General features: G+C 48.7%; 1 pseudogene; it reads right to left on the bottom strand.

The window, feature by feature from the left end:
- The window catches only part of LOC138286916 (zinc finger protein 208-like), a 255,326-nt pseudogene that overhangs the window by 112,201 nt on the left and 116,258 nt on the right, over positions 1–26,867 (bottom strand).

Below are 26,867 nucleotides of genomic sequence, written 5' to 3'. Positions count from 1 at the left end.
AGAGGATCGAGACTGATTATCAGCCTCATAGTCATCCTTGATGTAAGGATATACCTTTTCTCTATTGAATCTAACAATATCTTTTTGAAGTTTAGTTATTTTTTGTTGTGTCAAGAATTCTTTAGTCTCATTTAATTCTGTTGGATTTCTGCTAGTCGACTCTTAAAAGCTGTTAATGTTAAAGTAGTCTTTAGAGTGGTCTCGATCATGTTGATCTGAATGATGATTGTGTCAGCCAAACGTTTAGAAGTATTGATAATTAAGACCAACCAATCCCTGGTACATTTCCAGACTATTTGTGCCCAGTCCTTTCTGAAAGCTAGATCCTGTAAAAAAATACGAGGTATATTAGAAACCAAGAGACCGTTGGGAGCGATGTTTGCTCGTAGGTACTCTGTCATGATGGTCCCATGCATGACAGTCTTTATCAATTCTTTTTTCAAACTGGAGAGTTTGTCCCATTCCGGTTTAAGGCTACCTGTTGCAGCAGACCCCTCATTATCAAGGATTGAGGGTGTCTGTAGAATAGCTGATACCATGTCATCATCATAGCTTAAACCCTGAAAATCTTCCATTGTCAAGACTGTGAGGTTAGCAAAAATTAATAAAAAGGTCCCGCAGCAAGCAGCTGTACACGTATATAATATAAGAGGGGGGGAGGGACCGGGAGATTAATTGGTCCAGTGTACACTCTCCCTACAATAATGCTAACATAATTAAAGTACACTGTTCCATAAGAGAAAAGGAAGGAAGAAAAACCAGAGAGACCTGAAGTATCAGGAGTAGAAACCCTCAAGCATCATAATAGACGACTGGTATCATCATTGGGTAATACTTCACGTCAGGCCGTCAGTGCAACGCCTGACGGGCTCCCCACAAGGAGGAGCACTGAACCGTATTGTTCTGATAGTTGTAAATGGATACTAACTAACTAAACAAGGTAGGTACTTCCATTCAAGCACCTATACCCAAAGGAGAGAACAAAAGAAATACAAGTTAAAATTGGTATAGCAACCCTACATATATCATAGGACAATAACATCTTTCTCTTTGGTTTCTCTTTGGTTTCTATGGACCTTTTTAACAATTTTGATTAACGAATAGTAGTACCTATATTTATTGCTGTATACATATAACAACAATTCTGTCTAAGTGATTTTTTAAGAGACCTTGGGTTGTTCTTGTTGTTGTTTTTTGCATTGACTTCCAATGAGAATTGTGTTCCATACCTTTACACCTGACTATTGCTCTTTATTCTTATCAATGACCTATGCTTATTATGTTTAGCTGATAGCCGAGTCCAGGGGACGTGCTTACTAAGGAGCCTGTTCCCGACTTGGGGGTGGTAAGCTACCTTATTGTCATCATAACTCCTCCTATTTTTCCTTCTTTTTGAATCTTGCTGTACTGCACAATGTTTGCATGTTGATTTTTATGACCACTTTTGGGCACGATTCAGTGCTTTTTCTCTTATGTTTTCTAGGGCGACCTGACTGTGACCTAGCCTTTATTCCTCAATGTAAGTGACTGGCTTTGTTAATTAATTTGTTGAATTGGAGAAGAGAGTATTTTGATTTTTTGGTCCTGATGAAGCGTCACGGATCCGAGTGGACCACACGACGCGAAACATGTTGACCTTGTCTAATGAGGACTCCTAATGGGCTTCTCCTCTGAGTTTACTGCTCATTGAAAGTAATTGAGCATTGACACTCATTGTATTACTTTCCCTTGTTTTTAATCTTGATGGCATCCCTGACTATTGATTAAAATTATGATATATGTAGGGTTGCTATACCAATTTTAACTTGTATTTCTTTTGTTCTCTCCTTTGGGTATAGGTGCTTGAATGGAAGTACCTGCCTTGTTTAGTTAGTTAGTATCCATTTACAACTATCAGAACAATACGGTTCAGTGCTCCTCCTTGTGGGGAGCCCGTCAGGCGTTGCACTGCCGGCCTGACGTGGAGTATTACCCAATGATGATACCAGTCGTCTATTATGATGCTTGAGGGTTTCTACTCCTGATACTTCAGGTCTCTCTGGTATTTCTTCCTTCCTTTTCTCTTATGGAACAGTGTACTTTAATTTTGTTAGCATTATTGTAGGGAGAGTGTACACTGGACCAATTAATCTCCCGGTCCCTCCCCCCCTCTTATATTATATCTCTTTAATAATAGCCATCTGTACAGCAGTGAGTATCTTCTCTGTGGGTGCAAATCGTTGTTCAGCAGCAGAATACAAGTGTGACTTGTATCCAATCAGGACTGTCTCACCCTCATTAAATGTGACATAAGTAAACCCAATGGCCCCAGCTATCACCCTGATGACCAAATGCGTCTTATTGTCCCGTGTGTGTAGATGTTTTGCTGCTAGCATATCTGCTTGTAACTCCCGAAGAGTATGTGTATGTTCAATTGTCCAGAATTTGATTGAAAAATCAGGACGTATTAATTCATATAAAGGTTTTATGTGTGTAGCATAATCAGGAATGTATGTTCTTCCAAAATTTAGAAAGCCCAACAATGATTGGAGTTTCTTAATCATATTTGGTGGTTGCAATTGTGCACACTTTTCTAAGAACTGTGGCACTAGGCTCTTACCTTCATTCGACAGCTCATATCCCAGGAATATGACGCTGAGGAAGGCAATTTTAGATTTTTTTAAGTAAAATTTGTAGCCGATTTTGGCAAACCCTACAACAATGTGGGCTACCCGTCTTAAATGTTGTGGCAACTCGTCATCCGTGAGATATATATCATCCACATATGACAACGCTTCAGGGTCTAACTCGTGTAAAATAGCAGTCACACGAGCTACAAACAGTCCTGGGCTGTTCTTTTACCCTTGAGGCAAACAACAGAATTTTTTCTGGGAGCCTAGCGTGCTAAAGCTTGTTAAATCTCGGCTTTCACTCCTATATTCTGGCAGAAGAATCCATTCGAGATATCCAAAGTCGTTTAATATTTTTTCCGCACAATATTGCTCATTAGTGCAGCACTATGTGAATTTTGTATAGCATATGTACGTGTATGTCCGTTCAAATGTCTGTAGTCTAAGACTATTCTATATGAATGGTACGGTTTAGCTACAGGGAATAAGGGATTATTCATCGGTGAGACACAGGGTTCAATTACCCCCTGGTATTCTAATTGTGTAAGTATTTCTCTCACCGGTGCCCTTGCTTCATGTTGTATGGGATACAGCGGTTGTGGCTTAGGCTCACCTTTAATAGGAATTACATGATATCGAGAATCCCTATCCCACCCTACGTGATTTCTATATAATGAAGGTGCCTGTGTGAGAGCCCATTTTATAGAATAGGACGCACGAGTTCCTCTGGAACAAGGGGCGAGAAGGAAGGTTTAATAACCTCCTCCCCAGCTGGGCAGGTGCGGACAAAATCAGGCGGCCAATCTTGTTCTGCCAGCAAAATGTCATATATCTTAACTACGCAATCCCAAAAGATTGCGTGTATAGTGCGTTCAATGTCTCCTTCCAATTGTAAAGTCACAACCCTATCGGGTTCGGAGACACGCATATCTGCTGCTTCTACTTGTATGAAGTCATCAGTTGCTTTCACCTCCAGATGCTCTAGAAGATTCTGGCGAACTATTGTGACCTCTGCCGCACTGTCTAGCAGTGCTAGAGCCCATGTCTTGTTCTTCAAGAGGACCCTCTTCCTGAGTGGTATGTCTAACTGAGACTGCTGCCACCTTTTTCTTTTTAAACTGTTGTTTTTGTTGTATCGGTTTCTCTTCCTTCTTGACAGAAACCTCCAAAGAGCGTTGTGATTCCTGTCTCAGTTTCACGTACTCTGTTCTCCGCTCTGACCTCCCACTTCTCTCATTTCTCTTTTCCGATGAGTCCTGAAAGGAACGAGATTGGCGTGTATCAGTATATTGATATCTATCAGGCGTTTTTATATTATCTCTATTTCTGAGATTATACCTATTCTGCAGGGTCTCCGTACTTGGAGATTCTCCCCTTTCTTTTTTCGGTGTTTGTTGTTTTTTCTCCCAGCGCTTCTTATTACCCTCAGGTTGCTGTTTAGTATTATCTTTATTAATTTTTCCCTGAAATTGTGTTTTTTGCGGTCTAGCCCCCAGGCTATCTCGACCGATACTGGAATATGTTTCCGCTATTATTTTAGTCAGTTCCCGCTCCTGATCTTGTTGCGTAACGTCACGAAGACGCATGCGCACTGCAAGTGCAACTGCTTCCCCTTTAAGATTTCTTAGGATTATTAAAGAAACCGTGGCAAAATTGCCCATCAGTTGCATTCATAAATCTAAGGCCGGGGCAGCCCCGTATTCATCCTGAATTTGTTTAAGCACTTCCGGTAGGTTGGCTAATGTCGGTGTACCGTGTGCCGTTGTATAGAGCGCAGCAAACACATTGCCCCATGTATTACAATGTTCCAACGTGGGAACCATCCCAAAGGGTAAACACATAGTTAGTATTCTTTGTTTCTCCTGAGGTCCCGTATGGGGAAATACTGCCTCCAGCGTATAAATTTTTTGCGCCAGCCAAAATGGAGTCTCCTCCAGTTTTGCTGGGACTTTACCCATAATAGAGTGTACAGTCACCGGGTTTATACCTGGTGTTACTGCATGTGGTTGTGCTGGAGCAGCACGCGCTGGGTTTGTATTTAGTGTCTGCATCACAAATTGTACTAAGCGTCTATATATTGCCGTTAAGTCAGTATATAAGCGTCGAACCTCAGCCACTGCCATATTTGCAGCCGCAGGATGTGGTGTATATGTGGCCAATAAAGGCCAGGTAAGACCATCATTACTTAGTGGACCTAACCATACTGGTAATATTGTATGGGGTAGGGTGCCATCAAGCCAATTATTATGTTCTTGATAAGATAGAGGTATCTCTAAATATGCTTACGCCCTGTATTGCCCAGGCGCGTTCGTAACTGTATATGTATGGAATGTATTTGTGTTCCCATCAACTGCTGGAAATGTGACCCAAGAGTAAAAAGGTTCTGTTCTATAGGCTGCGTGGGTGTCCACCACAAACGTGACTGGACCACCCTCGGCCGTGAGGCCGTGTGCTAGCAAATGTGCCGTGAGCGGTTGTCTCATGTTAAGAGCTATTTGTACAACCTGGGGATTCGCCATTATAAAAGCACCAAGAGTTCAGAGAAGGCACACCAAGATGGGTTCTTTATCCTTTTAAGGTTCAAGCTTGAACAACCATCCGCTGTAGATAGGGTTACCTATACGGCGGTGGTGGAAATCCTCAGTACCACGGACGTCTCCGTATACGGAACTGAGGGATCATTATATTATATGAGACTGAGATATGCCGGTGGACCCGAAAATTAGAGCCTGACCAAACGTTGGCGACGCCATGTCACGTAGGCTCTCATTATCCTAATGAGACTACTGGATTTTTGGGTGGCAAGATCGTTCGCAGTGTGGGGGACTAAGTCTGACCCACGGTGAAGGACCCTTGTCGCCCTAAATCCGGGTTTTGCTCCAGCTAACTAGCAGTGCCTCATCTCTCCCAAAGGGAAGAGAGAATTGGGCAACCGAGCGCATGACATCTTAGTACTTCCCAGGGAAGTCGTGGTCACTCAGGTTACAGCCGGTTCTCTCATACACAGTGCGGTCTGATATAGAAATGACAAAGGCAGTTTAAGTTTTAAAGATTGGTTTAATAAAACGACTGCATTTTATATAGCAAAGAGTGAGCTGCAATAACCAGAACTACACAACACAGTAGGATTAAAATAGTAACAATGAGAGTGAAGCACAAGAATAAGGCTATCATAGTGCAACTATATTGGGTTCTCCCTAAGTTATATTCTGAGCACAGCATGTGAAGCTCCAAGCCTGCCTTTCAGGTTCCCCCGGGAGGACATCAACCCTCAAACCTGAGCAAAGGCCTGTAATCTGCATCAGCATCTGCAAAGGGGCAGTCAGCATCTAGTTGTAGGTTCCTGGTCGGAATCTCCCTCTAACGTGTACTAGGACTAGAAAGTGTTTTTATAACTAACACGCAGATGTTCTAAGAAAATGTCCCTACGTAAGGATGTGTATTTTCTACGAACACTAGAGACTAAACTTCTACCACGTGTACCGGCAATGTACCAGACTGTAGCCTTGACTGAAGAGTGAGCAGGAATGCATTGTTTGAGAACACAGTGCTGAAATAAGCTAAATAGTGTGATAGAATGAAATAAAAACAAGACAGTAAAACTGGTTATTGTAAAATAACGGTGCAAGGTTGAATAAAATGTATCTAGGGCAAAGTGGAAAGAGGCCTAATACGTTAAGCTAACGCGCATGAAGCTATATTAAAAATGGCTATATTACACTGGTTCACCCTGATCAACACCTACTTGGTCAGCAGTACCAAGTGACTGATGCTCACAATAACACACTTAGCCACCCCATGACTGTTGTGAATCTCAACTGGGGGGGGGGGGTTACTGGTCCAAATAAAGTTGTGGTATCCACTGAATTACCTGAAGATTGCTTACTAGGCAATGATTTGGAGACATCAGCTTGGGCTGAAGTGGAGTTGGAGGCTCATGCAGCAATGATGGGCATTCCTGGGCATATTTTTGCTTTGACAAGGGCTCAGGCCAAAAAGCAAAAAGGGCAGGGAAACTTGGATCCTGGAACAATGGACCAACTTCTCCCAAAAGCAAGGGGTAGGAAGGGTAAATCCTTGCCCACTATCCCGCCCTCATCAGAAGATTCCACTTTTGAGTAAGAGGAATCCTCTCCGTGTGCAGAACCTATACCAGAGGAGCTAGCAGCAGACACTTCTGAGCTTTTGGGTGCAGGGGGGCCTGCTAGGGAAGAGCTGAGTGTGGCACAGCCGACCTATCCGACACTAGAGGGTTTGAGACAGCAAGCTGTCAAACAGCAGAATGGAGATGGCAGTGATAGCCATAAGGTGTATTGGGAAGACAACCTCCTGTATACAGAGTCAAGGGACCCTAAACCTGGAGCTGCCTGGAGATTGGTCATCCCTTTGCAGTACAGGGAGTTTCTTCTTACCTTGGCACGTGACATTCCTTTGGCTGGGCCAGAGTAAAACTTGGGACAGGCTTGTTCCCCTGTTTCACTGGCCTCAAATGTCAGAGGACACCAAAGAGTTTTGCCGCTTTTGTGTGACCTGCAAAGCCAGTGGGAAGACTGCTGGCACACCAAAGGCCCCCTTAATTCCACTTCCTGTGGTTGGGGTGCCCATTGAAAGGGTAGGGGTTGGCATAGTCGGCCCCCTTGACCCTCCAACAGCTTCAGGCAATAGGTTTATCTTTGTGGTAGTGGGCCATGCCACTAGGTATCCTGAAGCTATCCCCTTAAGGGCTACTACAGGTCCTGCAGTGGCAAAGGCCCTCCTGGGAATTGTTTCCATAGTGGGCTTCCCTAAGGAAGTGGTATCAGACAGAGGTAGTTACTTTATGCCTGCATACCTCAAAGCAATGTGGAAGGAGTGTGGTGTAACATACAAGTTCACTACTCCTTATCATCCACAAACAAATGGTCTGGTTGAGAGGTTTAATAAAACTCTCAAAGGTATGATAATGGGACTCCCTGAAAAACTCAGAAGGAGATAGGATATCCTGTTACCTTGCCTCCTTTTTGCTTACAGGGAGGTACCCCAAAAAGGAGTGGGCTTTAGCCCCTTAGAACTCCTCTTTGGGCACCCTGTGAGAGGTCCCCTTGCACTTGTTAAAGAGGGTTGGAAACAACCTTTAAAAGCTCCTAACCAGGACATTGTGGACTATGTACTTGGCCTAAGATCAAGAATGGCGGAGTACATGAAAAAGGCCAATAAAAACCTTCAGGCCAGCCAGGAGCTGCAAAACCAATGGCATGACTAGAAGGCTGTCCTGACCAGTACCACCCAGGACAGAAGGGGTGGGTATTGGAGCCTCTGGCCCCAAGAGCACTCCAGGATAAATGGAGTGGACCCTATCTCATTGTTGAGAAAAAGGGTGAGGTCACCTACTTGGTCGACCTGGGCACTGCCAGGAGTCCCCTTAGGGTGCTCCATGTCAATCACCTAAAACCCTACTATGACAGGGCTGATCTCACCCTGCTCATGGCAACTGATGAGGGACAGGAAGAAGAGAGTGACCCTCTCCCTGATCTCTTCTCCACCACTAAAGCAGATGGCTTAGTGGAGGGGGTAGTACTTGCAGATTGCCTTACTGCTGAGCAGAAGGACAACTGTGTAAATCTCTTAAGTCATTTTTCTGAACTCTTCTCACTAATATAAGGCACCTCTACTTGGTGTGAGCATACAATCAATACTGGAGACAGTTTACCTGTCAAAAGTAAGATTTATAGGCAGCCTGACCATGTCAGGGACTGCAATAAACAAGAGGTTCAGAAAAGTTTAGACTTAGGAGTGATTGAGCCTTCAGAAAGCCCATGGGCTAGCCCAGTGGTGCTTGTTCCTAAACCTCACAGTAAGGATGGTGTAAGGAAATGCCTCCTTGGCATGGTTACCCCCTGACTTTTTGCCTTTGGTGATGCCAAGTTATGATTTGAAAGTGTGCTGGGACCCTGCTAACCAGGCCCCAGCACCAGTGTTCTTTCCCTAAACTGTACCTTTGTCTCCACAATTGGCACAACCCTGGCATCCAGGTATGTCCCTTGTAACTGGTACCCCTGGTACCAAGGGCCCTGATGCCAGGGAAGGTCTCTAAGGGCTGTAGCATGTCTTATGCCATCCTGGGGACCCCTCACTCAGCACATACACACTGCTTGCCAGCTTGTGTGTGCTGGTGAGGAGAAAATGACTAAGTCGACATGGCACTCCCCTCAGAGTGCCATGCCAACCTCACACTGCCTATGGCATAGATAAGCCACCCCTTTAGCAGGCCTTACAGCCCTAAGGCAGGGTGCACTACACCACAGGTGAGGGCATAGGTGCATGAGCACTATGCCTCTACAGTGTCTAAGAAAAGCCTTAGACATTGTAAGTGCAGGGTAGCCATAAGAGTATATGGTCTGGGAGTCTGTCAAACACGAACTCCACAGCACCATAATCACTACACTGAAAACTGTGAAGTTTGGTATCAAACTTCTCAGCACAATAAATGCACACTGATGCCAGTGTGCACTTTATTGTTAAATACACCCAGAGGGCATCTTAGAGATGCCCCCTGAAAACATACCCGACTTCCAGTGTGGGCTGACTAGTTTTTGCCAGCCTGCCACACACCAGACATGTTGCTGGCCACATGTGGAGAGTGCCTTTGTCACTCTGTGGCCAGGAACAAAGCCTGTACTGGGTGGAGGTACTTCTCACCTCCCCTTGCAGGAACTGTAATACCTGGTGTTGAGCCTCAAAGGCACCACAGGGCATCCCAAACTAGTGGAGATGCCCGCCCCTCTGGCCACTGCCCCCACTTTTGGAGGCAAGGCTGGAGGAGATAATGAGGAAAACAAGGAGGAGTCACTCCCCAGTCAGGACAGCCCCTAAGGTGTCCTGAGCTGAGGTGACTCTTACTTTTAGAAATCCTCCATCTTGCAGATGGAGGATTCCCCCAATAGGATTAGGGATGTGCCCCCCTCCCCACAGGGAGGAGGCACAAAGAGGGTGTAGCCACCCTCAGGGCCAGTAGCCATTGGCTACTGCCCTCCCAGACCTAAACACACCCCTAAATTGAGTATTTAGGGGCTCCCAGAACCGAGGAAGAGAGATTCCTGCAACCTAAAGAAGAAGAAGGACTGTTGACCTGAAGCCCTGCAGTGAAGACGGAGACGACAACTGATTTGGCCCCAGCCCCACCGGCCTGTCTCCCTACTTCGAAGAAAACTGCAACAGCGACGCATCCAGCAGGGTCCAGCGTCCTCTGAAGCCTCAGACGACTACCCTGCATCTAAAGGACCAAGAAGCTCCAGAGAACAGCGGCCCTGTTCAAGAAACTGCAACTTTTGGAAACAAAGAAGCAACTTTTAAAGACCACACGTTTCCAGCCGGAAGTGTGAGACTTTCCACTCTGCACCCGATGCCCCCGGCTCGACCTGCGGAGAACTAACACTACAGGGAGGACTCCCCGGCGACTGCGAGCCCGTGAGTAGGCAGGGTTGACCCCCCTGAGCCTCCACAGCGACACCTGCAGAGGGAATCCAGAGGCTCCCCATGACCGTAACTGCCTGCATCAAGGAACCCGACGCCTGGAAACCACACTGCACCCGCAGCCCCAGCACCTGAAGGAACCGAACTCCAGTGCAGGAGTGACCCCCAGGAAACCCTCTGCCTAGCCCAGGTGGTGGCTACCCCGAGGAGCCCCCCTGGTGCCTGCCTGAATCGTTGAAGAGACGCCCGGGACTCCCCATTGATTCCTACTGAAAACCCGACGCCTGTTTGCACTCTGCACCCGGCCGCCCCTGTGCCGCTGAGGGTATACTTTCTGTGCCTGCTTGTGTCCCCCCCGGTGCCCTACAAAACCCCACTGGTCTACCCTCCGAAGTCGCGGGTACTTACCTGCTGGCAGACTGGAACCGGGGCACCCCTATTTCCATTGAAGCCTATGTGTTTTGAGCACCACTTTGACCTCTGCACCTGACCGGCCCTGAGCTGCTGGTGTGGTAACTTAGGGGTTGCCTTGAACCCCCAACGGTGGGCTACCTTGGACCCAACTTTGAACCCTGTAAGTGTTTTACTTACCTGTGAACTTAACATTTACTTACCTCCCCCAGGAACTGTTGACTTTTGCAATGTGTCCACTTTTAAAATTGCTTATTGCCATTTTTGTCAAAACTGTACATGGTATTGTGACTATTCAAAGTTCCTAGAATACCTGAGTGAAATACCTTTCATTTAAAGTATTGTTTGTAAATCTTGAACCTGTGGTTCTTAAAATAAACTAAGAAAATATATTTTTCTTTATAAAAACCTATTGGCCTGGAATTGTCTTTGAATGTGTGTTCCTCATTTATTGCTTGTGTGTGTACAACAAATGCTTAACACTACCCTCTGATAAGCCTACTGCTCGACCACACTACCACAAAATAGAGCATTAGAATTATCTCTTTCTGCCACTATCTTACCTCTAAGGGGAACCCTTGGACTCTGTGCACACTATTTCTTAATTTGAAATAGTATATACAGAGCCAACTTCCTACAGATGGTAAAAGAGAGATGAGGTTTTGTGTTGACTATAGAGGACTCAACCAAGTAACCAAGACAGATGCTCACCCTATACCCAGGGCAGATAAGCTGATAGATACACTGGCTTCTGCCAAGTATCTAAGCACTTTTGATTTAATTGCAGGGTATTGGCAGATTCAATTATCAGAAGATGCAAAACCCAAAACTGCATTTTCAACCATTGGAGGGCACTATGAATTCACTGTGAATCCCTTTGGTTTGAAGAATGCACATGTCACTTTTCAAAGGTTGATGAACACAGTCATGCAAGGGTTGGAAGCTTTTAGTGCAGCATATCTAGATGACTCAGCAGTCTTTGGCTCCACCTGGGATGATCACCTGGTCAACCTGTGGAAAGTTTTGGAGGCCCTGCAAAAGGCAGGCCTCACTATCAAGGCCTCAAAGTGCCAGATAGGGCAGGGGAAAGTGGTTTATCTGGGCCACCTTATAGGTGGGGAACAGATTGCACCACTGCAGGAGAAGATCAGGACCATTATGGAATGGGCTCCCCCTACAACTCAAACCCAGGTGAGGGCCTCACAGGGTACTATAGGAGGTTCATTAAGAATTATGGCTCCATAGCAGCTCCTCTTAATGATCTCACTAGTACGAAGATGCCTAAGAAGGTATTGTGGACAGCTAGCTGTCAAAAAGCTTTTTATGAGCTCAAACAGGCCATGTGCTCTGCACCTGTCCTAAAAAGCCCTTGCTACTCCAAAAAAGTTTATAGTCCAGACTGATGCTTCTGAATTGGGGGTTGGAGCAGTGCTATCACAGCTTAATACTGAGGGCCAGGATCAACCTGTTGCTTTTATCAGCAGGAGGTTGACCCCTAGAGAAAAGCGTTGGTCTGCCATAGAGAGGGAGGCCTTTGCTGTGGTCTGGGCACTGAAAAAGTTGAGACCATACCTGTTTGGTACTCACTTTATTGTTCAGACAGACCACAAACCTCTACTTTGGCTAAAACAAATGGAAGGTGAAAGCCATAAATTGTTGAGGTGGTCCATCTCCCTACAGGGAATGGACTTTACAGTGGAACATAGACCTGGGAGTACCCACTCCAATGCAGATGGGCTCTCTAGATATTTCCACTTAGATAATGAAGACTCATCTGGGCAAGGTTAGCCTTATTGTCCCTCGTTTGGGGGGGGATAGGAAAGTACCATCTTGCCTGGCATGTTACCCCCATTTTTACTTGTGTGTCAGTTTGTTTTTGCCTGTGTCACTGGGATCCTGCTAGCCAGGACCCCAGTGCTCATAGTTTGTGGCCTATATGTGTTCCCTGTGTGGTGCCTAACTGTATCACTTAGGCTCTGCTAACCAGAACCTCAGTGTTTATGCTCTCTCTACTTTTAAAATTGTCACTGCAGGCTAGTGACCATTTTCACCAATTCTGATTGGCACACTGGAACACCCTTACAATTCCCTAGTATATGGTACCTAGGCACTCAGGGTATTGGGGTTCCTGGAGATCCCTATGGGCTGCAGCATTTTGTAGGAAGTTGGCTCTGTATGCTCTATTTCAAAGTAAGAAATAGCATGCACAGAGTCCAAGGGTTCCCCTTAGAGGTAAGATAGTGGCAACAAGAGATAATTCGAATGCTCTATTTTGTGGTAGTGTGGTCGAGCAGTAGCCTTACCAGAGGAGTAGTGTTAAGCATGTGTTGTACATACACAGGCAATAAATGAGGAACACACACTCAGAGACAATTCCAGGCCAATAGGTTTTTGTATAGAAAAATATATTTTCTTAGTTTATTTTAAGAACCACAGGTTCAGGATTTACAAGTAATACTTCAAATGAAAGGTATTTCACTTAGGAACTTTAGGAACTTTAGGAACTTTGAATTAGCAAAATAGCATATACAGTTTTCACATAAATGACATATAGCTATTTTAAAACTAGACACAGTGCAATTTTCAACAGTTCCTGGGGGAGGTAAGTGTTTGTTAGTTTTTGCAGGTAAGTAAACCACCTACGGGGTTCAAGTTTGGGTCCAAGGTAGCCCACCGTTGGGGGTTCAGAGCAACCCCAAAGTTACCACACCAGCAGCTCAGGGCCGGTCAGGTGCAGAGGTCAAAGTGGTGCCCAAAACACATAGGCTTCAATGGAGAAGGGGGTGCCCCGGTTCCAGTCTGCCAGCAGGTAAGTACCCGCGTCTTCGGAGGGCAGACCAGGGGAGTTTTGTAGGGCACCAGGGGGACGCAAGTCAACACAAAAAGTACACCCTCAGCGGCACGGGTCGGCCGGATGCAGTTTGCAAACAGGCGTCGGGTTCACAATAGGTTTCAATGGGAGACCAAGGGGTCTCTTCAGCAATGCAGGCAGGCAAGGGGGGGGCACTTCGGGGTAGCCACCACCTGGGCAAGGGAGAGGGCCACCTGGGGGTCGCTCCTGCACTGGAGGTCGGATCCTTCAGGTCCTGGAGGCTGCGGATGCAGTGTCTTTACCAGGCGTCGGGTCTTTGAAGCAGGCAGTCACGGTCAGGGAGAGCCTCAGGATTACCTCTGCAGGAGTCGCTGTGGGGGCTCAGGGGGGTCAACTCTGGCTACTCACGGTCTCGTAGTCACTGGGGACTCCTCCCTGTGGTGTTTGTTCTCCACAAGTCGAGCCGGGGGCGTCGGGTGCAGAGTGCAAAGTCTTGCGCTTCCGGCGGGAAAGGTGTGTTGTTTCAAAGTTGCTTCTTTGTTGCAAAGTTGCAGTCTTTGGGGAACAGAGCTGCTGTCCTCAGGAGTTCTTGGTCCTTCTTGACGCAGGGTAGTCCTCTGAGGCTTCAGAGGGTGCTGGACCCTGGGGAACGCCTCGCTGAAGCAGTGTCTTTAGAAGTGGGGAGACAGGCCGGTAGAGCTGGGGCCAAAGCAGTTGGTGTCTCCGTCTTCTCTGCAGCTTTTTCAGTTCAGCAGTCCTTCTTCATCTTAGGTTGCAGGAATCTATCATGCTGTGTTCTGGGAGCCCCTAAATACTCGATTTAGGGGTGTGTTTAGGTCTGGGGGGTTAGTAGCCAATGGCTACTAGCCCTGAGGGCGGCTACACCCTCTTTATGCCTCCTCCCTAATCCTATTGGGGGAATCCTCCATCTGCAAGATGCAGGATTTCTAAAAGTCAGAGTCACCTCAGCTCAGGACACCTTAGGAGCTGTCCTGACTTTCTCATTATCTCCCCTGGACTTGCCGGCAAAAGTGGGGGCTGTGTCCAGGGGGCTGGCATCTCCACTAGCTGGAGTGCCCTGGGGCATTGTAACATGAAGCCTGAGCCTTTGAGGCTCACTGCTAGGTGTTACAGTTCCTGCAGGGGGGAGGTGTGAAGCACCTCCACCCAGAGCAGGCTTTTGTTTCTGTCCCCAGAGAGCACAATGGCCCTCACCACATGGGGTCAGAAACTCGTCTCTCAGCAGCAGGCTGGCACAGACCAGTCAGTCCTGCACTGAACAATTGGGTACAATACAGGGGGCATCTCTAAGATGCCCTCTGTGTGCATTTTGTAATAAATCCAACACTGGCATCAGTGTGGGTTTGTTATTCTGAGAAGTTTGATACCAAACTTCCCAGTATTCAGTGTAGCCATTATGGAGCTGTGGAGTTCGTTTTTGACAGACTCCCAGACCATATACTCTTATGGCTACCCTGCACTTACAATGTCTAAGGTTTTGCTTAGACACTGTAGGGGCATAGTGCTCATGCACCTATGCCCTCACCTGTGGTATAGTGCACCCTGCCTTAGGGCTGTGAGGCCTACTAGAGGGGTGACTTACCTATGCCACAGGCAGTGTGAGGTTGGCATGGCACCTTGAGGGGAGAGCCATGTCGACTTAGTCATTTTCTCCCCACCAGCACACACAAGCTGGCAAGCAGTGTGTCTATGCTGAGTGAGGGGTCCCTAGGGTGGCATAAGACATGCTGCAGCAGTTAGAGACCTTCCCTGGCATCAGGGCCCTTGGTACCAGGGGTACCAGTTTCAAGGGACTTACCTGGGTGCCAGGGTTGTGCCAATTGTGGAGACAATGGTACATTTTAGGTGAAAGAACACTGGTGCTGGGTCCTGGTTAGCAGGGTTCCAGCACACTTCTCAGTCAAGTCAGCATCAGTATCAGGCAAAAAGTGGGTGGTAACTGCAACAGGGAGCCATTTCTTTACACATTTCTTTTGCCACCCATAGGGAGCTCAGACAATTCTTACACAGTCCTGCCACTGCAGCCTGAGTGAAATAATGTCCACTTTATTTCACAGCCATTTTACACTGTACTTAAGTAACTTATAAGTCATCTATATGTCTAACCCTCACTTAGTGAAGGTTAGGTGCAAAGTTACTAAGTGTGAGGGCACCCATGCCACTAGCCCGTGTTCAAGGCAATTTCCCCGGACTTTGTGAGTGCGGGGACACCATTACATGCGTGAACTACATATAGGGCAATACCTATATGTAGCTTCACAATGGTAACTCAGAACATGGCCATGTAACATATCTAACATCATGGAATTGTCCCCCCAAGCCAAATATGGTATTGGGGTGCCAATCCCATGCTTCCCTGGGGCTCCAGCATGGACCCCGGGTACTGCCAAACTAGCTCTCTGGGGTTTTCTCTGCAGCTACCGCTGCTGCCAACCCTCAGACAGGTTTCTGCCCTACTGGGGTCTGGGTAGCCCAGTGCCAGGAAGGCAGAACAAAGTATTTCCTCTGAGAGAGGGTGTTACACCCTCTCCCTTTGGAAATAGGTGTTAAAGTGTTAAAGAAAACACTAAGGGTGTCCAAGATATCTCACCCCAAGACCCTGAAAGGTAGGAGTAAAGTTACCCTACTACCCCAGAAAGACAGTAAAGTCAAGATAGGGGATTCTGCAAAGGCAACAACTGACTGCAAAGCACTGAAGACGGATTACTGGACCTGAGGACCTTCAGAGGAAGGGGACCAAGTCCAAAAGTCACGCAAGTGTCCGGGGGGGCAGGAGCCCACTAAACCCCGGATGAAGGTGCAAAAAGGCTGCCTCCGTATGGAAGAAGCCAAAGATTCTGCAACAACGGAAGGTGCCAGGAACTTCTCCTTTGGTCAGAAGATGTCCCACGGCGTGCTGGAGGATGCAGAGCTGTTTCCACGCAGAAAGACCGCAAACTAGCCTTGCTACCTCCAACAGTTGTGGTTGAAGATAATGGGTGCTGCCCGGGCCCAGGAAGGACCAGGTGGTCGCCCCTTGAAGGAGCCGACAGAGGGGACACTCAGCAACAGAGAGAGCCCATGCAGAAGAAGGCAGCACCCGCAGAAGCACTTGAACAGGCGTTCAAGAAATCTGAGCACAGCGGTCGTCTCAACACAACAAAAGAGGGTCCCACGAAGCCGGTGGTCTACTCAGCGAGTTGAGCAATGCAGGACGGAGTGCTGCAGACCTGGGCTGTGCTGTGCATGAAGGAATCCCTGCAAAAGTGCACAGAAGCCCTACCAGCTGCAGATCACGCAGAACACAGGATTACTGTCTGGCGTGGGGAGGCAAGGACTTACCTCCACCAAATTTGGACAGAATGACCACTGGACTGACGGGGTCACTTGGATCCAGCTCCTGTGTTCCAGGGACCACGCTCGTCAAGATGAGAGGGGACCCAGAGGACCGGTGATGCAGAAGTTTGGTGCCTGCGTTAGCAGGGGGAAGATTCCGTCGACCCACAGGAGATTTCTTCTTGGCTTCCAGTGCAGGGTGAAGGCAGACAGCCCTCAGAGCATGCACCACCAGGAAACAGCAGAGAAAGCCGGCAGGATTAGGCGCTACAATTTTGCTGGTGGTTGTCTTGCTACTTTGTTGTGGTTTTGCAGGCGTCCTGGAGCAGTGAGCTCCCGCTACCAGCTTCACTAGATGGCCTGTTAAGTGAAAGGTCTTTGGAAGTACCCTCCCCAGAGTTCTCAGGACCATCCCCTGAATCTATCTAGGTACCCCCCTCCTCTACCTCCTGATCCTGGGTTTGACCAGTCTGACTCACTTTCAAGGAGAAGGTTAAGAAGGAGATCTTTGCTAAGGTTCTTACCAATCCCCAAACTTCTTTCTATACAGAAACCCCTCAAACTTTTAAAGTTTCGATTGTCATAAGTTGTCTTCACAACTTTAGGACTGGCCTGTACCACAGACATGGTGAAAAGAAAGAGGTTAATAGTATTGCAACCCCTGCATGCTTTGATGATGCCGAAGACCAAAACTGCCTAGGGAACCACTTAGAGCACATGCAATAAATGTCCTTTTGGATGAGATGTGTCTCCTGCAGCAGGCATATGTGACTCCCCGACCTTTCTAAGGCGGACAGGATGGCTAGCCTCTTCGTTGGATTATTGAGCCCACGGACATTCAAGCTTGTACGTTTAATAATCATACCATAAAATGGAAGCAGTAATCAAGAAGGGAGAGACCTCACGGGAAGACCACCCCCCAGGCCAGATCATCAACCACCTCAAGTGTCAGGTTCTGAGAATATCTCCACACAAAAGCCAGCATTGCAGGGAAACCCACCAACATTCAACCAATGCGCACAACAGGTGCTCACAACCAAGAAGTCTTCGCCCATCCATCTTCACTAGGAAAAGTCTCCACAGGGCAGTAGAACCGTTCATGTTTGGCGAACCAGGTCCATCGCCCCGCCGCCCGACCCTCTTCAGCGGCCAGCAGGCCGTAAGCATCGCGGCCATCCTCAGTTCGGGCCTCTCCGATCTCCCCTCCTCTAGGCATGAGTTCCGGCGGCCACGCTGTTCAGAACGGATTCCCACTCCGACCTCAGCTCCGAAGCCGTAGGGCGCTGCAGTTTCCTTCTTTTCTCCTTCCGCTGCCAACGTGGGCGTTCCCCACCAGGCAAGCTCGCTTTCTCACTCGCGTCCTGGCAACGCTCCTCCAAGCCCAGGATCCGATTTGCTTCCGATAGGGATCTCACTTGCCGGAGCTGTTCCTCCCACCGGAAGACTAGGCGGAACGGGTGGCCCCAGGAGTAAGACACCTCGTGCTCCCGCAGGAGCTCCGTAATGGGCTTAAATTCTCTCTGCCTCTGCAAGGTCTGCACAGAAAGGTCGTGGAATAAATGGAGCTCATGTCCTCTAAAAAGTACCTGCTGAAAATTGCGAGCCCGCTGAAGGATATTCTCTTTAAGCCCAAGGTTGTGGACACAAGCTAGGATGTCCGGGGGGCGGTCTCCAGGGCCACCAGCGTGGCACACACGATGAACTCTATCCAAGACTATGTCCTGGGTCTCATCCGGGCCCAGCAGTGAGCGAAACAGGCCCACCACGTAGTCCCCAATGTCCTCCTTCTCCGCCCCCACCGGGGCCCCTATGATGCGAATATTATGTCTCCTCAAGCGATTTTCCAAATCCTCGACCGCTATCTGGAGGAAGTCCTGCTGCTCTCGGAGGCGGACAAACTCCTGTTGCAGGCCCGCCACCTCCTCACCTCAAGAAATCTCGCCGTCTTCCATCTGCGTCACTCCCTCTCCCAGGGAGGTAACCTCTCCTCGCAGCTCCTTCACCTCCTGAGAAATGTCCCTACGAAGCTCCTGGATGTAACTCCGGAGTGAGTCAAACAGGGAGGTTAAAAAGCTCTTCGTGACCGGGGAGCACTCTTCCGGGTCCATCTCCGTCCGCCCCTCTAGGGATTTCGTCACCGGTGGATCCTCCGCCACACCACCCGATGCCAGGCGGGCCCGTGTCAACATTTCTCTGACTGATCGCTCCCGCTTGGATTTGGACGCCGCCATGGCACGCGGGCACGGTCACAGTTCGCGGGTCACCCTCCTGGGTCTATCCACAAGCTCCGTCTGGGACTGAATCACCAGAAGCCGCTGTATCAAAGATTGCGCCTGGCGTTGCAATTTGGAGCCTCCTCTTACCAATCGTCGCCTCTCTGTAGCATCTGCACCATCACTCAGGGGTCCGCATTTACTTCTCCACCTTGCGAGTAATTACAGTGACCTCGGGGCAAAGCGGTGGCCTCTCGTGTCTCTGCCCGCACTTCCAGGCCTCTCCGCTGTCCTGGAGGGACCAGCTGGGGAGTGGGGAACTTCCCTCCGACCACCCGACCAAGTCCAATAAACGGGGTACCCTCTGCTCCCAGGGCGCCTGCAAATCTTGGGGCTTAGGCCTCCACTCCGGTCCCGCCGCTCACGGGGCCCAGCGCCATCCTTCTGGGGCTCCGGCCCCTCCGGCCCACGACCCAGGAAGCCGCCGGAGCAGGGCCCACCTCGTGGCCCAGGCCGCCGCCCAAGCCGCTCCGCAGCCCCGGGCGCGAATCAGGGCCGGACGCTCCTCGCTCGCTGCGAGCAGCGCCGCACGCCGCTCTGTCTCCGCTGGGCGACCACCAGACCGCGGCAGCGCCCGCCGCCTCGGGGGCCCTCAGGGCTTCCCCCTGCTGGGCCGCTTGACGATATTCTGGGCCAGGGCGGCGGAGCTCGGACGGACACGTCCTCTCACGCCGCCATCTTGGCCACGCCCCCTTTTCAAACTTTTTAGAAAGGTTTTAGAGTGAAAGTAAGACTGTTAGGTTTACTTGTGTATATTTTTAAGTATTTAGAATATGGTTTTCTTATGAAAAGCACCAATGGCAAAGTGGTAAAGCAGTTACAAGTACTTATCCCACCGCTGCCACCAATGTAGGAGGCTGGCGTGGCTTGTAGTCGGTACCAATGGTACTTACACCTTATGCCAGGTCCAGTTATCCCTTATTAGTAGAGTGTAGCAGTGTTCTAGCAGCTTAGGCTGATAGAGGTAGCTATAGCAGAGCAGCCAAGGCTGAACTAGGAGACATGCAAAGCTCATGCAATACAACTTACATCATATAGGTACTATATCTTAACAAAGACAATACTCAGAGATACTAAAAATAAAGGTACTTTATTTTAGTGACAATGTGCCAAAAATATCTCAGAGGATATACTCCCTTAGGAGGTAAGCCACATATACTAAATATACAAAACTAACCAAATCAGGTAAGTAAAACAGTCAGAAAGTAGTGCAAACACTGTAAAACACAATAGGATGCAATAGGCCTAGGGGCAACACAAACCATATACTAAGAAAGTGGAATGCGAACCACAAATGCACCACTAGGCAAGTGTAGTGTGAAGAGGGTCGCATTGAGTGTAAGAAAATACTAAGGGTGTAAAGAAGACCGCACTTCAAGACCCTGGAAAGTAGGAGTAAAGTACTACTATTTCCCCAGAAACACACTAAAGTTGTGCTAAAGGATTTTACAAGGACCCCAACAGTCTGCAAAGCACTGAAGACGGATTCCTGGACCTGAAGAACTGCAAAGGAAGGGGACCAAGTCCAAGAGTCGCTAAAGTGTCCAGGGGGGGCAGGAGCCCACTAAACCCCGGATGAAGGTGCTAAATGTCTGCCTCCGGTTGGAAGAAGCTGCAGGATTTGCAACAACAGAAGGAGGTAGGAAGTTCTTCTTTGTGCAGAAGATGTCTGACAGCGTGCTGGAGGATGCAGAGTTGTTTCCTTGGCAAAATACTGCAAACAAGCTTTACTAGCTGCAAGAGTTGCAGATGGACTAAAAGGGTGCTGCCCGGGCCCAGGAAGGGCCAGGATGTCACCACTTGGGAGAGGAGACAGAGGGGGCCCTCAGTAACGTAGAAAGCCCTCGGACAGGAAGGAAGCACCTGCAGAAGTCCTTGAACACGGGTTCAAGAAGTCTGAACATGGCAGTTGTCTCAACACTGCAAAAAAGAGGTCCCACAACACCGGAGATCAACTCAGGGCGCTGAGCATCGCAGGACGGAGTGCTGGGGACCTAGGCTCTGCTATGCATGCAGGATTTCTTGGAAAAGTGCACAGAAGCCCTTGTATGTGTAGATCATGCAGTGTACAGGATTACTGTCTGGGAAGGGGAGGCAAGGACTTACCTCCTCCAAATTCAGACAGTTGGAGCACTGGACAGTCTGGGTCACTTGGGTCCACCACCTGTGTTCCAGGGGCCACGCTCGTCAGGATGAGAGGAGACCCAGAGTACTGGTGAAACTGCTGGAGCAGGGGGAAGATTCAGTCGACCCACAGGAGATTTCTTTGTGGCTTCCACTGCAGGGTGAAGGCAGGCAGCCCCCAGAGCATGCACCACCAGGAAACAGTTGAGAAAGCCGGCAGGATTAGGCGCTACAATGTCGCTGGTAGTCTTCTGGCTACTTTGTTGCAGTTTTGCAGGCGTCCTGGAGCAGTCAGCGGTCGATCCTTGGCAGAAGTCGAAGAGAGAAGTGCAGAGGAACCCTGATGAATTCTTGCAAGTCATAATCTGAGGAAAAGCCCACTGAAGAGACCCTAAATATCCCTCAGGAGAGGATTGGCCACCTAGTCAGGTGTTTACCTATCAGAAGGGGTCTCTGATGTCACCTGCTGGCACTGACCACTCAGAGGCCTCCAGAGTGCCCCCACACCTCTGGAAACAAGATGGCAGAGGTCTGAGACACACTGGAGGAGCTCTGGGCACGACCCCTGGGGTGGTGATGGACAGGGGAGTGGTCACTCTCCTTTCCTTTGTAAAGTTTCATGCCAGAGCAGGGACTGGGGGTTCCTTAAACCGGTGTAGACTGGCTTACGAAAGGGGGGGCAGGGGCACCATCTGTGCCCTTCAAAGCATTTCGAGAGGCTGGGAGAGGCTAACCCTCCCCAGCCTTTAACACCTATTTCCAAAGAGAGAGGGTGTAACACCCTGCTCTCAGAGGAAATGCTTTGTTGTGCCTTCCTGGGACTGCGCTGCCCAAACCCCAGGAGGGCATAACCCTGTCTGTGGGGTGGCAGCAGCTGTAGCTGCAGAGATAACCTCAGATAGCTGGTTTGGCAGTACTGGGGGTCTATAGTGGAGCCGCCAGGATGCATGGGATTGGCTCCCCAATACCAGATTTGGAATGGGGGGGACAATTCCATGTTACATGGCCGTATTCGGAGTTACCATAGTGAACCTACATTTAGGTATTGACCTATATGTGGTGCACGCGTGTGATGGTGTCCCTGCACTCACAAAGTCCGGGGAAATGGCCCTGAACTATGTGGGGGCACCTTTGCTAGTGCAAGGGTGCCCTCACACTTAGTAACTTTGCACCTAACCTTCAGGAAGTGCAGGTTAGACATATAGGTGACTTATAAATTACTTAAGTGCAGTGAAAATGGCTGTGAAATAACTTGTGCGTTATTTCACTCAGGTTGCAATGGCACTCCTGTGTAAAGGTTTGTCAGAGCTCAGAGTGCATTGGGGTTTCAGGAGATCCATGTGTGCTACAGAATTTCTTTTGCCACCCATAGGGAGCTCAGACAAACCCTTGCACAGGCCTGCCATTGCAGCTTGCGAGAAATAACGCACACGTTATTTCACAGCCATTTTCACTGCACTTAAGTAACTTATTAGTCACATATATATCTAACCTTCACTTGCTGAAGGTTAGGTGCAAAGTTACTAAGTGTGAGGGAGTCCTTGCACTAGCAAAGGTGCCCCTACATAGTTCAGGGCCAGTTCCCGGGACTTTGTGATTGTGGGGACGGCATTACACGCGTGCACTACATATAGGTCAATACCTACATGTAGCTTCACAATGGTAACTCCGAATGTGGCCATGTAACATGTCTAAGATCATAGAATTGTCCCCCCATTCCAATTCTGATATTGGGGAGCCAATTCCATGCTTCCTGGGGGCTCCACTATGGACTCCCAGTACTGTCAAACCAGCTCTCTGAGGCTTGCACTGCAGCTACAGCTGCTGCCACCTCACAGGCAAGGTTCTGCCCTCCTGGGCTCTGAGCAGCTCAGTCTCAGGAAGGCAGAACAAAGCATTTCCTCTGAGAGCAGAGTGTTACACCCTCTCCCTTTGGAAATAGGTGTTACAGGCTGGGGGGGTAGCCTCCCCCAGCCTCTGGAAATGCTTTGAAGGGCAAAGATGGTGCCCTCCTTGCATAAGCCAGTCTACACCGGTTCAGGGACCCCTTGTCCCCTGCTCTGGTGCGAAACTGGACAAAGGAAGGGGAGTGACCACTTCCCTGTCCATCACCACCCCAGGGGTGGTGCCCAGAGCTCCTCCAGTGTGTCCCAGACCTCTGCCATGTTGCTTTGCAAGGTTTGGGAGCACTCTGGAGGGCTCTGAGTGGCCAGCAGGTGACATCAGAGACCTCTTCTGATAGGTCCTTGCCTAATAAGGTAGCCAATCCCCCTCTCATGGCTATTTAGGGTCTCTCCTGTGGGTTCTCTTCAGATTCGGCTTGCAAGTTTCCTTCAGGAATCCTCTGCAACTACTACTTCATCCTCTGACCTCGAATCAACCACAGCCTGCTCCAGGAACCACTGTAACAGCAACAAAGTATCCACAAGGGATACTTTTCCTCTGCAACTTCAGCTCCAACTAGCAACTGCAACAGCTTCCACGGTGTGCACGCTCTGAGGACTCCCTCTCTTCGTCCTGCACAAGAAGGACCGAAGAAATCTCCCGTGGGGTGACGGAGTCACTCCCCTGCTCATATAGGTACCTTCCAAGATGACGACCGGTACCCTTGGACTTCTCTAACAACGATGAGTGTGCTCCAAAAGACACAGAGGGTGGACTCCATCGACATAGACTGTCCAGAGGTCCTGCTGGTGCAATTTGGAGGAGGTAAGACCTTGCCTTCCCTGAGAGTGACAGTACCCTTATGTACTGCGTTTTCTTCACCTCCAAAGGTCTCTGTGCACTATTTGCTAAATTCCTTTGTGCACAGCCTGTCCCAGGTCCCCAGCACTCTATCCTGCAACGCTCAACTCGCTGAGTTGTTTTCCGGCGGCGTGGGACCTTCCTTTGTTGTGCTGCACCAACCGTGTTTTTCACCTCTTTTGTCCCCGTGTCCTGGGTCTCCCGTGGGTGCTGCCTGGCATCCTGAGGGCTCTTTAAAGTGCTGAGAGCCCCCTCTTCCTCCTCACACAGAGTTGAGGCCCCCAGGTCCCTCCTGGGTCCAGCTCAAACCATTTTGACGCAAAACGCATATTTGTCGTAACCAAGGCTTGTTGGCAACTTCCAACACAAAATCACATCTGCATCTATCTTCACATCGTGGGACATCTTCTGCATCATGCAGGAACCCGCTGGCATCTTCCTAGGGTGCATTCCTGCAGTCTTTGCCCAACCGGGGACTCTTCTTTTGCACCCTCTTCTGGGTTGGCAGGGGCTCCTGCCCTTCCTGGAAGTTCTTTCGACTTATGGACTTGGTCCCCTTCTTTTGCAGGTCTTCAGGTCCAGAAATCCAGCATTTGTTGTTTGCAGACTTGGTTGGTTACTGCAATATCCCAATCACGAGGTGTAGTGTGTCCTAAGTAAACATGCAGTACTTTACTCCTGCTTTACTGGGCTCTGGGGTGGGGTAATTTACTTACCTTTACTGTATTCTTACTCTCCCAGCGATTCTGCACACACTACACTTGTCTAGGGGGGAATTTGTGATTCGCATTCCACTTTCTTAGTGTATGGTTTGTGTTGCCCCTAGACCTGTTTTCTCCCATTGTATTCTATAGCATTTCCTATTGTTTGCACTATCCTATGTCTAATTACTTATCTTATTTTGGTGTCTTGTATATATAGTGTGTATAGTACTCTCCTCCAGAAGGAGTATTGCCTCTAAGATATTTTTGGTACTGTGTCACCCAAATAAACTATCCTTATTTTTGTTAACACTGAGTATTGTCTTTACCTGTGTATAAGTACAGTGTAACTATAAGTGGTATTGCATGAGCTTTGCATGTCTCCTAGTTCAGCCTAAGCTGCTCTGCTATAGCTACCTCTATCAACCTAAGCTGCTAGAACAATTCTACTTCACTAATAAGGGATAACTGGACCTGGTATAAGGTGTAAGTATCCAAGGTACCCACTACAAACCAGGCCAGCCTCCTACAGATATAATATGCTCAGTCAGCCAGTGCCAAGTTGTGGTATTTCCATCATTTACTCCAAATCTTCCCATGATTCTGTGGGAGGCCTCAAGCTGCATAAATGGGTATTTCTTTTTGAGCATACCAGTCCACCCCGCTCTCCAATCTGTCACCGTAGGGGGGGGGGGGTTTCAGTACTCAATTTCCACGCAATGCTCGAGTCTTGAGCCCCCAGATTTTCCAGCAATCACAGCAGGGTGACCCTGGGGGAAAGTTCCACTGGCCTATCTAGGACCAACACCAGCTCTTGTTCTATTTTACACTAATATTGCACCATCGTCGGACATGACCATACCACATGAAAAATATCTGCCTCCAGTGACGCAAACCAGAAGCAGTTTGCTTGAGGAATCCTACTAGCTCAGTGGGGCCACAGGGGGGGTCATATAGGTTAAGTGTAAGTAGTTAAGCTAAATTAACCTGAGCCTTGTAGACATAGATAATTCCCAGGGGGGCATCCTGGCACCTCTCCCATCAGTGTCATCCAGATCACCAACTCATGTCTATCATTTTTGCTTCAATGTAGGGAACTAGTCCCGTGTATTAATGACCAGGGATATATAGACCTTGAAGATTGCACCTTTAGTTCGCTTCCCAGCCAGCAGCTCATCCCAGGGAGGGCCTGAGGGATTGTGCCTCCGTAAAGAATGGCCATTACCCTGTCAAGTCCCAAGTGTCAACTCTACTCAATGGGTCGGATCGGCCATGCCCCATGAAGGCACCGTGAGGCTATATAATAGTATTGCACGTCTGCCATTCCCAGTCCCCATGATAGAGGGATTGCGGGTAATTAGCAAAGGTGATCCTGAGGCAGCCTCCCACCCATAGGAAGGTATGAATGCTGGAGTTGAGGTTTTGATACCATCTTCTAGAGATTGTGAATGGGAAGATTTGAAATATATAAAGGATCTGGGGCAATACCACCATCTTGGAGATGGCTACCTGCCAAAACGCATGGAGAGGGAGGAACACCCACCTATGGGGATTCTTTTTATATTAGTCACCGGGGAGGCAAATTGAGAGTAGTGGAATGTGGACACCCAAGTTTCAGAAACTCAGACAACATTTTGGGATTGTAGACTTCCAGGTACATGCACCGGAGTTGCCTCCTTTCAGAACCAACAAGAACTTGGCTGTCTTCACTTGGAGACCCGAGGCTGCCTCATAAATATCAACAATTTCCATATAAAATTGACCAGAGTTTTACGGGCCCATTAGGAAGAGCAAGACATCATTAGCATACAGATCTATGTGTACTTCAGGGCCATTGTTTCAATCCCAACACTACACTTGGGTGTCACAGCGTACAAGTCTAGCCAGGGGTTCAATAGCCAGGGTGATTAGAAGAGGGGAAAGAGAACAGTCCTTTTGGATGCCCCTGTGGATCGGTAAGGGATGGAGAGGGACCCGTTATATTGCATCTGGTCTACTGGAGTAAACTACAAAAGCCCAACAAGCTTGTGGAAGTAGGGCCCCATTCCTGCTCGTTCCAAAACTATGGTGAGGAAAGACCTGTCCATTGTGTCGAAAGTCTTTTTCAAAGTCTATCATGAGCAGGGGAGAGGGTCCTTGAAGACAGTGAGCTTGGGAGACAGCTAGTTGGACTCTACAATTGCAGTGTTGGGTGCCTCGGACTGGCATGAAGCCACATTGATCAAGGTGGATCAGGTAGGGCAGGCTCCGCCACAGACAGTTGGTCAGGACCTTGGCAAACAGCTTTATCTCAGCATTGATTACTGAGATCGGCTGAGACCAGGAGACTGTGGAACTTCGGATAATACTCAACAGGAAATCCGTCGGGCTTAGGGGTTTTACCAGGGGGTAGGTCTGTATGTGC

Source organism: Pleurodeles waltl, chromosome 4_1 (assembly GCF_031143425.1).
Source record: "Pleurodeles waltl isolate 20211129_DDA chromosome 4_1, aPleWal1.hap1.20221129, whole genome shotgun sequence".
Taxonomy (NCBI): Eukaryota; Metazoa; Chordata; class Amphibia; order Caudata; family Salamandridae; genus Pleurodeles; species Pleurodeles waltl.
The sequence above is the reverse complement of the archived record's forward strand: the minus strand, read 5'-3'. Positions and strand labels throughout refer to the sequence as shown.